The sequence below is a fragment of the Curcuma longa genome, chromosome 5 (genome assembly GCF_044706935.1).
Source record: "Curcuma longa cultivar G26 ecotype Majalengka, Jawa Barat chromosome 5, ITB_CL_G26_1.1, whole genome shotgun sequence".
Classification (NCBI taxonomy): Eukaryota; Viridiplantae; Streptophyta; class Magnoliopsida; order Zingiberales; family Zingiberaceae; genus Curcuma; species Curcuma longa.
In genome coordinates, this window is record NC_133865.1 from 923012 (window position 1) to 936224 (window position 13213).

The following is a 13213-nucleotide window of genomic DNA, read 5'->3' on the forward strand; positions in this document are numbered from 1 at the left end:
TATAAGCTCATATTTTTCAAATAAGTTGAATATCATATGTAAATGTGCATAATGTTCCTCTTTTGTTCTTGAAAAGACCAATATATCATCAATATAAACACATGTAAAAGAAGAGACATGTCTGAAAATGTCATCCATTTTTATTTGAAAATTTTGTGGTGTTATTTTTAACCTGAAAGGCATTACTAACCACTCAAAATGTCCTTCTGGACAAGAAAAAGATGTCCATTCTATTGAGTCAAGATGCATCTTTACTTGTTAGAATCCTGACTTCATATCGAATTTAGAATACCATTTAGAGTATTGGATTTTGTTTAACAACTAGTCTTTATTTGAAATCTTATATCCATCATGACAATTATCGTTTAATCTTTTATAATTGAAGATCATTCTGGATTGTCCTCTTTTTTGTTCGGCTCCTTTGTTTACAATAAAAGTTGGGCTTCTATGACTAGATGTCGATCTTTGTATGGCTTTTAGGCCCAAGAGTTGTTTAATATGCATTTTACATTCGTCTATTTACCAATTTGTGTAAGTCAAATCTTGTGCTATAATTGTTAAATTTGGGTTAATGATGTTTAATTTACAATAAACTGTATATCTGTCTCAATATTTGATAGGATCTTCTCTTATGATTTCTATTTTCTCTAGCCTTGAGATAAAATTATCTATGTCAAATTGTGTTGCTAATAATTGTAAGAGATATCCTGAAGGAATAAAGTCCATTGGTATTTCTAGGTTCAAATCATCTATATTTTCTAAATCTAAATTATAAGTGTTGTCGTCTGTAGTTGGGCTTATACAGCCAAATAGTTCTAGTTTCCCTGTTTCTGGGATTTACAAACTCCTTTAGGAGAGCACGAACACCTTGTGTTTGCAGGATCCAGATCTGGATCTGGATCAAGATCCGAAGAAAGGGGGAGGGTATCACCACACTTTTGAAAGCGGGAAGTGTAATCAGAAACTATAGGAGAGACAATAGGAGAGAAAAGAAAAGGGCATAGTCTTTGGTTAATAGTAATGCTCGATCAGCGACCATAAGGAAATTGAGGCCTACGATCAAGTGTATATTAGGATGATTTAATGGTTTAACCCATAATTTAGGTAGCAATAAAGGTGAGCTGTAGTTGTGCATTTAAGAATAATTCAAGGTTCCTATCTATATCAATAATTTCTTCTAATTGATATGTTGATGTACTAGCTCTTCTAGTTAATAAAGTGTTTAACCACGAAGTTGTATTTTGTTGCAGGTCCCTCAATGTTCTAGAAGGATCAGAAAAACTCTCAATTTGAGTTTGGTTTAGGTTTGTTAGACTCATTTGTGTGTGTGTATATATATATATATATATATATATATACAAGATAACCCCAATGGGTTGTGGGTTTTTTCTATCAATTGGTTGAAGTGGCTGGCTTCCTATTTGTCTCTTTCAGCTTAACATATGAATAAAGTGTTCATTCTAATTTATTTAAATCTGTATCACCAGAGGATTAACTTAATTCATCAACATATATTGGGAAAGCATATTGATCATATGCCAAAAGTAATGATCAAAGCAGGATTCAATCATAGGAGTAAAGGACCCATGCCTGTGCTAACGCAGAAGCTAGGATTATCAAAGATGAAGCTTCACTATCGTTGGAACTCTACTGGCACCGATCAGTCCTAACACAAAGAGCCAATGAGATCCATATCAACTGCCACCTATGCCACACCCTACATGATGGAAGTGATTTTACCACAGGTAGACGATTGTGACTCTACAGTTGCTGCAGTCGCTATAACCGACAAGGGAAGCACGACTAAGATTGACTGAAGGGGAGAGTCGCTGCAGATTGAAGACGAGGAAATCACACTATCGTTGGATCTCGCAGATCCTCCCCCATGAACCTTGGCTGAAGCTCGAAGAACAGAGGGAGTCAAAGCTTCCGTTCAACTGTTAGGGGTTGTCAGGGAACGAAAGAAGTCGCGGCCGCCGATGACCAAGCCCAAGGGATGGGACTTCAACTCTAAATGCTCGAAATTCTCTCCGGGGCCACGCACGATATGGAATCTGTCAATGGAGGTCGTCAACAGGTGAACTCGACGCGAGGGAGTGGATCGGGCGGAGTAAGGGGGAAAAAAAAAGGCAGGGTTCAGACGTCACCTCCGCTGCTCCAGCATGGTCTTCAGAGATCCTCTTCATTTTTTTCTATTGCTGATTGAAGGCCGGAGGAGGCGTCAACTGCCGGCGAGAAGCTCACTCGGAAGAGGGGAAGGACATCGCACGGGTGGTTGCCGTTTTGTCAGTCCACAACAACATAGCCCATTAACCCTAACCCTAGAATTTCAAACAAACCAAGGCGGTTCAGATGAGCTAACGGTTCAGAACTGGTTCATCCGGTTTAGCATCAATTTGGGCTTAGATCGGGCATCAAATATTATCCTAGACCCATATATTTGTTCAAATTTAATTGACTAAAAATTAAAATAACATATTGTACTCCATATTCTAGAACACTCAAAGGATACCCCACTCAAAATATTTTACCATAAATGTCTTTTATATTTATTAAAATTTTTATAACTTCTAATGTAAAAATTTGTACCATACCTAAATAAATTTATATAGTAATTTTAATCAAAATCATTATATGAGTTATAAATTTAAAATAAATTTTTTAACTTTCAAAAAATAATAGATAGTAAAATAATATTAATTTTGTATATATTTTTAAAAATTATGCTAAATTTTTAATTAAAAGAATTATTAATATATATATATATATATAATTTTTTAAAAAATGGATTAAAAATATAAATTTTATAAATTAAGAATCAAATTACTTTTTAAAAAATATTATTTAAAAATATGATAATTTTTATCAAACTAATCATATTTATCCAAATTACTGCACAACCATGCAATAATTTTGGCTAGTCTCTTATATGACCATTGCATACTTTTAATAAATTATTAAATTTCATCGTTAAATACATCTATCTATTCAGATTTAAAATGTAATAAGAAAATAATCGTATAACTCCTTTTACTAAAAGTATTATATGATTAGGTAAAAACTACTATATGATCACTTTTAGATCGTTTGAACACCTTGAAACATGGGCAAAATTCAATGACTTTGTTAAATGCATTTATCTATACAATTCAAATTTAAAGAGAAAATAAACAGGTAATAGTGTTATATTTTTTGCGTCATTTTATCATTTTTAAAGAATAGTCTCCTATGATGAATCCATTTATTCATATTCAAATAAAAAACCATATAATAATTTTAAAAAGATACTATGATATGACTATGTAATAGTTTTAATCAAAATTATCACATTTTTATTTTCATATTTTTTTTAAAATAATTTTCTCATAAACTTATAACATCAATATCACTTTGTTCTCTATTATTACTTTTTAAAAAAATATGGGCATACATAGTTTTTTTTTAAATAATATTTTTTAAAAATGTATAACTTATATAAGTGTCGGTGCAATCAATTTTGAGATAAAATATTAACTTAGAAAATGTATATGATAAACTTATGACAAGTGTATGCAAAGTCACATGGCAAAAGGAACCCCTAACTTATTAAGGATGTGTTTGGCTCAAAATTATCATAAATAATCTTGGTTATATAATTACTAGATCACATAACTAAGTTATGTGAAATAAAATATAACTAAATATTATTTGACAGGTGTCATAAGACAATCATCTTAAATAATATACTATTTATTGGATAAATAAAATTATTATTTGAGTGTGCATTCTCTATGTATCTGATTAGATCTTAAACTCAATTAGTGAAGTCCACAATATAATGTATAGCATGAGAGAAATTGTGATTGGATCACAATTAGTAGGGTATCTCTTCATGTGTAATTATGTATGTATTGAATTATTTTCTAGTCGATGAATTGATGAGACTGGACATCTTGATTCTATAAGACTAGCATATGTAAGACCCCATGGTTTAACAAAGCAGCCAATCCTAACTGGCTAAAAATATTAGGATGTTGAGTTAACATATGAGCGTTGGTTAAGGGTAACTAGTTCATCAGATGTAACCTGACATAAGACTTCACGTGATTTTGTACATGTCTATAAAGATCTCATTGCAGCTCTAGTACAAGTTTCCTTAAACTTGAGGTATTCAAGTCATTTTGGTTATGGAGACTTACACTTTAACATCTTAAATAAACGTCTCTTTGGAGGTGTGACCTCGAGATGATTGAGTATAAATCAAAATACCTAAAGGTGATTAAGTAGCTCACAAAAGATTCACCATTCCTTTTATTAGGAGATGTATACCCTATGACCACTTGTTAAGATTGTTATTTATAAGTCTTTGATCAAAGTAAAAACACGTTAAGAAGAAAATCCTCTTGAGCATATGTTTGAGTAATTTGAATTCGTAGAATAAGGAACTACTGTTTGAGTTAAGTGTGACATAATCAACCTAGTGAGAACTAACACATAGATCATATCCTGAACAAAGTGGGTATAAGATGAGTAAAAAAAATAGACGCGGGAACACTATAGTTGCTAAAGGGTTCAGAAGTGGTTTTGAAATTAACTGTGAGTTTTTTATTAATTAAGGGTCATGATGTACTAATAGGTGTAACTCATGATCAATCCTTAATTAATGGTTAATTATGGGTGACCAACATAAATCAGAAACCTATAAGGTCACACACACTATGAGTTTATCCAAAAGATATAAAATAAGTTTGAGAATTGAATTCTTAGATCGAGAGAGATTGAGTCAGGTTGGACTAGATGAAGGTAAATATGGAAGATATTTTATCGGAACGGTAGTGCGAATGGACCACGTCTTTTGAAGATGAAGTAGACCCTCTTTGGTTTAATTATAAGCTAAATTAGTTTGATTTTAATTAAAATGTGGTTTGATTTTGAACAATATGGTTTAATTTTGAACTAACACGGTTTGGTCTTGAACCAACTTAAGGCTAATGGTTTGAGTTTAGGTTTGGGTTAGTGAATACAAGTTTGGATTCGTGAATCAAACCTATTAGAGATCTATAAATAGATCTAGATGGAAGAGAGAAATAACGAATTGGGAAAAACCTAAGGGTTAGGTTTTATTCCCTTTTCTTCTCCTCCCTCACACCCCTCTCCCTCTTGTCACCACCATCGTCCACAAGGGGTTCTTCCCTTTGTGCTGCTGTTTGTTCAATAGGACCAATCATCGAGGAAGCCCTCTCCATCGGCCAACCACTTCTCGAAGTAGACTAGCTGGTGGTTACAATCGGTAGCACACTAAGCGGCGTCGGACAGCAAGAGTCCCACCCGCAAGGGGTTTTCTTCTAACACCTTGCCTATTGTTCCAACGAGCAATTATTATTGTTGGAACTCTGACGTCATTAGCCCTATTGCCCCTCATCAGTCTCGAGCCTTCCGACCTTTGAACAACGACTTCATTGCCTCCGTTCAGTTCATTTTATATCGTTGGATTGCTTTATGTTATCGGATACCAAATCGAACCATGGGTCTTCTCTCAGATCACTTTGTCCCCCTCATTCGACTTATATCGAAATGGAAACATACCACGTGACTTAATGAAGTTATCTCGCGAAGATCTTAGCATGGATACGAGTAGAGACAACCTTTCTAAATGTTGTTAGTTTATATCATTTCCATTTAACGTCATCCAACAGGTATAATTTAATTATAATATTTATTTCTACGATTATGTCTACACATGTGTGTATCCTTGTATGTATGTGATGTGCGTGCTATAATAATTTAGATTATTATTTTTTGGCTACTTATTTATCAAAATAAAATTTTAAAACATGCACAGAGACACCCAACAATGGTATTAAAGTCACTGTGTATTTTGACATAGATCGTAAATCTATGTTTAGTATGTCATAGATTGTCTAAAGTTATTTTTAAAAAATTTAAGAAATTTTGGATAAGAAAATTGTTTACTAATTCGATATAGAAAGTTTTCAATTTTAAAAAAATTTTTAATTTGTTAGGAAATTTAATTATGAAAATTATATCCTAATATGATTAGGAAACCCCAATTTGAAAATTATTTCCTAATTTAAATTAAAAATTTTCTAATTTAAAATTTATTTCTTAATTTAAATTTAAAATTTCTTGATTCAATATGTAATTATATTTGAAAATTATTTTTAAATCTAATTAAGGAATTGTGATTTATGAAATCAAATGCTTTAACATATTTATTTTTTAAATTAATTTATGACAATGATGTCATAACTTGTCATAATTTATGTTGACATATGTATAATTAATATAATTTATACATATATATATATATATATATATATATATTAATGATATATATATATATATATACCATGATTATATCATGTAAAAGCATGTAGATGTTTTTTCTTTGAGTTGGTTACTATAGGGCAGATTTGCTGAAGTGGGTAAAGGTAGAATCTCGGTAAAGCCGAGGCAATGCCCTCTCCCGTAGTGGCCAGTTGCAGCTTCTCGATTTACCTCTTCATAGATGGTCGTGGGGTTGACCGTGTGGGGTCGTTAGGGTGACGGATTCCACCTTTTGCTGAAATATAGATGATTTTTCTATTTTACATGTGATTGCTGAGACCAAATAAAATAACAAAATTCCTTATATAATTTTAAAGTTTACACATTCTATTAATATGGTCTAGAATCATAGTTTGATTTTTAAGCATAGGTTATTGGACTCTCTCCAAGTTCAACTTAAAATTAAACATGTTCAGACTATTAAGATATGATCTCATGATTAATAAGTTGGCTTTAACTTGAAGTATTGATTTGTTGGACTCTCTCCAAAATTAATATGAATATGAGTGAAATTGAGTGATATACATATGATGTATATATGTTAATGAGTTAACAATCGATATTTATACAAATATCAATAAATTGATAGCATAATGTGATAATTATATATATGTGATATATAATTGGTATACTTGATACCTACCAGTAGAATTAAGGATAGCTTATTGGACTTTCTCCAAGGCTATTCTTATTTTTAATAGATATCAACCCACTTGGAGAAAATCTACCATCTCTCAAATTTAAAGTAAGGACTCTTGAATTTGATAAGCAAATGAAACTCCCTTTTATGTATGTAAATTATTTGCATTATATAATAAATTTATCTTTCTCATATTTGCTCAATTTTATATTTCTAAGTTAATAGAATCAGAATGTCTTCTATAAATTTACACTCAATTTTAGATATCAATAAATTGACTAGATCGAACTTCTTAGATTGACTTAGAAATCTGAGAATTGTTCTCAAGATTGAGAAGATAACCTATGCCCTTTGAAATCTTAGATTAACTTCAAAAACTGATGATGCTACATCAGAACAAATGTTGGCCCATCAGAAACATATGAATGATCTTTAGTTTGCCAGTTGCATAATGTTAACCTCAATATCTTCTAAACTGCAAAAACAACATGAGCATATGAATGCTTATACGATTGTTTATCAACTTCATGAGCTGTTTGATAAGCAAGTTAGATCTAAACAGTTCAAGATCACCAAGTTTCTCTTTTGCTCAAAGATGTAGGAGGGTTCATCTACAGTGCAGTATGTACTAAAGATGAATGGCTACATTGAGCGGTTGAGATCATTTGGATTTGTAATGGATTATGAATTAAGTATTGACTTAATTCTACACAGTTTGTTTGATAGCTATTCGTAGTTTGTAATGAACTATTAGATGAACCATCTAGAATTCATAATTCTAGAACTGATCAACATGCTTAAGAAAGAATAGAAAACTGTGATGTTGTTTGACACTTCGAAGAAAGGTTCTAAGAAGAGAAAGTTAAAAGATCAAGCTATGAAAAAGAAAAAAACTAAGAAAGAAGATTCGATGCCAAAGGGATCGTGTCACCGTTGTGGCAAGATAGGACACTGGTGAAGAAACTGCAAGATTTATCTTGAGTTCATGAAGAAGAAGACATCTAATGCCCCATCTCCTTTAGGTATCTTCATTATTGAATGTCATAGTATTTTCTCTAACACTTGGGTATTAGATACTATGGTTGACTCACATATATGTAATGACATAAAAGAGCTAAGGAATAGTAGAAGACTGATCAAAGTAGATTCAAATTTGCAAGTTGATAATGGAGCAAAGGTTACAACCAAAGCCTAGGAACTTATTTGTTGAAACTCCCTATTGGACTTGTCTTGGAACTGGATATTGTTATTATGTTTCTGCTTTAATAAAAAATATTATTTCTATTTCTTGTTTAAAAAGAAAAAACTTTAATTTAACTTTTAATAATAATTATTGTTATATAACTTTAAATGGTGTTCTTTATGGAACTAGAATATTATGCAATAGTATCTACGCATTAGATATATCCAATGACGTATTCAATATCGAAACGAGCAACAAATGCGCTTGAAGAGACAATTAATTAATATCCTACATGTGGCATTGTTTCCTTGGCCATATAAATAAGAAATACATGTTCGAATTACACAAGTGTGGAATTTTAGAATCATTTAAATTGAGTTCATTTCATACATGCGATTCATGATCACTACAAAAAAAACCTGTCATCTGCGATGAATTTTACAATGAATTTCTTAAAAAAATTCATCGCAAAACAGTTTGCGACGAATTTGATTTCGTCGTAATAAAATCGTCACCAAATTCTGCGACGAAAAATCTAAGTTCGTCGTAAAAATTTACGACGAAATTTGATTTTCATCGTCAAATTCGTCGCTAATTGGCGACGAATTTGAATTCGTCGCTAATTGGTAGAACTCATAAAACTTTGCGTATATGAAATAGAGAAAGCAGTAGAAAAGACACAAGTACATAAAGATTTTACTTGGTTCATAGTCACAGACTGTTATTCTAAGGCCCACAATCAAGAGATCATTTCTGATGGACAATTCACTAAGTAACTCCCCTCTTACAAAAAAAGAATTAGGTGCTTTACAAAAAAAATAAGATTGGTAATACGAATACCAACTTAGAAATTAAGAACTGAAATGTAAGTACAGTTATCTCGACAGAATGTATAGATTTTGATGTAGCTCCTCGGTGTGACAACAACGTTTTGGATAATCTTTCTTCATGCAGATGGTCGTTGTTAGGTCGTAGAATGATGCTCCAAGGGCTCTTCCTCGAGGCTCTTTTATTGAGTAATCTAGGCGCTTGGAAGCCTTTCTAGGCGCCTTCACATTGTCCGTCGATTCATTATCGACGTTGCTGACTCGGCACTTCCGGACATTCTGGGTGCCTTTATGCTGACGTGGAGGTTTCAGATCAACCATAATTCTGTAACGCCTTATCTAGATCAAGGTGCCTAGAACCTTTTCGGGCTCCTGAAAGTTGAGATGCCCTGTGTTGGGATCATCCTGGTGCATTGCATGTGTTTAGATATTTCATAAATGTGCGCAATAAAAATAAACTAATAATCACACCTAATTATTACAATACACTCAAAAAATACAGGATATAACAATTACATGACATAACTAAAAATTTAAAATTTTATAGAATAATAAATATTCTATGCATATCTGATAGATGACATTGAGCGTGTTGGTGCAAGGAGCACTAGGTCTGACCCTAGAATTTCGATGTTTGATAATACACCTAGGTCTGATCAGTTTGATCAAGAATTGATCCAAACAGGACCTAATATTTGGATGTGAATAAAGTTTAGTCAGGTCAGTTTGACAAGAAGACTAGCAAGAAGTCCTAGTCAGTTAGACCAGACAAGGAGAAGTCCTAGTTGAGGCTAGGCAATGAAAGTCCTAGTGTAAAGTCTAGGCAAATAAAAGTCCTAGTGTGGAGTCTAAGTAAAGGAAAGTCTTAGTGTGGAGTCTAGGCAAAGGAAAGTCCTGATCTGGAGAACTAGGCAGAAGTCTTAGCAGGAACTAGTGCACTAGGTGAAAGTTCAGACAGGTTAAGTAGATTAGATGCATGACAGAAACTCCAGATAGATTAGGTGGACCAGATGTTGAGTGAAAGTCTAGGCAGGTCAGGTGGATCAGTTGTCTAGCAGCAAATCTTGGTGGTCGAGGATCGAGGCTAAGCGAAAGTTGACAGATAAATTCTCCTGAGTGAAGTAGGTAAAGGTGTGTTCCTAGTGTAGAAATAGTAGGCGTCAGTTTAACTCAAGATTTCACTGAAATTCAAAGTTAGACATACAAGGTAAGGGTTAGGTTTCTTGCGTGTTTGTATGCTTATCTTGCAGGAACCAGGAGCTGGAAGCAAGATGGAGAAAGCATAAGTGGAGCAAACAGAGGCAGCCAAACCAAGTCCGGAGTCAACTCAGGTTAAACCTGAGTCAACTGAATCCAGGAACCCTAAAGATTTCTAGGCGCCTAGATGGTCCAGGTGCCCCTATCTCTTCCAGGCGCTACGATCTAGAAGAATTAGCCCAAATAAGATCAAGAAGATTGGATCATATCAGATCTTATCTAGGCGCCCGAATAAGGTTTTCAGGCGCCCGAAAGAGGCTATATAAGGAGGCTGAACATGCACCACAAGGATATAACTTCTCTACGTCGTTCTATTCATCTAGTGGTGCTGCTGAACATGAACGGGACCAGACTTGTGCAACCGAAAAAGTTCTAAGAGGAGTGCACGACGCTCAGGACTTTCAGATCAGCTTCAATACGATTTGGTTTATTCTTTTCTTTATCTTACATTATACTTCATTTATATTATTATTTGGACTGTAAGAAAGATTTTTTTCTCCTCCGAATAAGGTTTGAAAAAGATACCACTAGTGGACAGGCGTCTCCCGTATATAGACCTTGGACGTACTAACTATAGGGGGCTAAGAACCAAGTAAATCCCGAGTCCCTGCATATTTTACTAATTCCTCTGCAAGTGTCTTTGATAGAATGAACGAACGAAAAACAAAACGGACTCGCTATTCACCCCCCTCTAACGTGCCCCACAGATCCTACAGAGCGGTGTTGGCATCAATCAAGCTACTCTTGTTGAAGTTCCGCCTCTATTGGTGATTCACGCCAAGCTCTCATCTAGATGACTTCCAAAGTCACGAGTCACATCACCGTTTTCAGTACTAGCCGACGATCGACAACGGTTGAATTGAGAGAAAAACCCTAATAACCAAAAGATGCAATAACATTTATCGCGATAGATTTTTGAGATTTTTCTAACTATCACCGGCAATTGTATTCCCGGTGTTATTTTCGGTGGTCAACCTTTGACCGCCGATTTAGGATAAATGATCGGAACCTTTCTAGCATTGATGGAAAATTCTCCAGAAGCTTCACAAGCTTCCAACAGCAAATCCCAATAGCGACTCTAACAACGACTAACAACTACAGTTAATGACCTCTCCGGTGGCCAGAAATAGTTTTCGACAATGGAGAGTGCTGCGACAGCAACCCTACGCTTCGGAGCTCCAGCAATAACCCGACACTTCGGCAACAAACCCCAACCTTAAAATCGGCAACTTCCAAGCTGCTCTGGTGGCTTCACAAGACTGCTCCAACAGTTGGTGTCCACCAAAACCAACAGCAGAATCTGGATCTGGCAGTTACTTGAGCTTCCCGTTGGATTTTTTGGTGTCGGTGACTCTCTTTATGCGGAGGGTGTTGCTTCTCAGGCGGACGACACAAGGGAGAAGGGGGCAGTGGTGGCTAGGGTTCCAACGTGCCTTTGGATTCTTCGATCAACCACACGAAGAGGCGCTAACCGTCTGGTTCCTGCGATTGGGAGGCTACTGCACTCAGGGAGAAGTAGGGGTACGAGAGAGGTCGATTGCAACGGCGAGCTAGGGTTCTGGCCACGAGAAGAAATCGAAGGGAGTCGACACTCATGCTTCTCTCCCACGCGGCCGGTGGCGCTCGCAGGAAGGAAGGGCTCTGCTCCTCGCTGCTCGGGCAAAGAAAGACACGCAATGGCTAGGCTAGGGTTTTTCCTCTCATTGCTCGGTCGCCTTTAAAGCCTCGTCTCGAGATCTCTACCGGCGGACGCGTGATTTCAGGGAAGAAGTCGCGCATGATTAGGGCAGAGGATGTAGGCACCGCCCGATCAGGATTGGGCGGAGGAGAAAAGGAGACCGAATTGGTTTTGAGTTTTCTCGTTACTATAGCGAACTGGTCCATTTCTGTAGCAAACTAGACTGCGTACTTAGTAAATCGGGTTCAAGTTTGGTTTAGACCTAAGTCGCTTAATTCAATAACCAAACAACCTTCGATTTGACCCAAACTAATTTTGTTCGCTTCGTCTTCATAAGACAAAGCCCTTTATCTCTTCTATTTTACTAAAATATCTTCCATCATGAACCAAACTAAGTTAGTTCAATTTAGTTCAAAATCGAATCGTTTGATTCAATAATCAAACGACCTCCGATTTGAACCAAACTAATTTTGTTTATTTCGTCTTCATAAGATGAAACCCATCATTTTACCTTTGTCCGGTCCAACCAGACTTTATTTCTCTTGATCTAAGAATCTAATTCTTAAACTTATTTTAAGTCCTTCAGAAAACTTGTAATGCGTGTGACCCAATAGGTTCCCGGTTATGTTGGTCGTTTGTAATTAACCATTAATTACAGAATGATCATGAGTAACACCTAGTAGTACATTATGATCCCCCAATTGATCAAAAAATCGACGATTGATATTTCACAACATTTCTAAACCCTTCAGTAGCTATAATAAAATTTATCTCATTCCTTTAACCATCTTATATTTGCTTGATTCAGGACACGGTCTATATGTGTCAGCCCCCACTAGGTTAACTATGTCACACTTAGTCCAAGCTTGCTTTCTTATCTCGTGGATTCAAGTTACTTGTACATGTGTCCAAGAGTAATGTACTCTTGATATGTAATGGTTTGGCCAAAGACTTTCAGTAACAATCCTAACAAGCGGCTACAGGGTATACGTCTCCTTTTCAAAGAGCGGTAAATCCTCTGTGAGCTATTCAAACACCTTCGTGCACTTCAACTTATATCCAATTATCTCAGGTCCACACCTCTTCGGAGATCTTTGCTTAAGATGTCAAAGTATAAGCCTCTATCACCAAGATGACTTGAATACTTTAAGTTCAAAGAAACTCGTACTTGAGCTACACTGAGATCTTCATTGACATATGTATAAAATCATATGAAATCTTATGGCAGGTTATTTCAATGAATTAGTTACCTTTAATTAGTATCCAGTTTAACTCTCAACATTCAATGTCTCCAGCTAGCG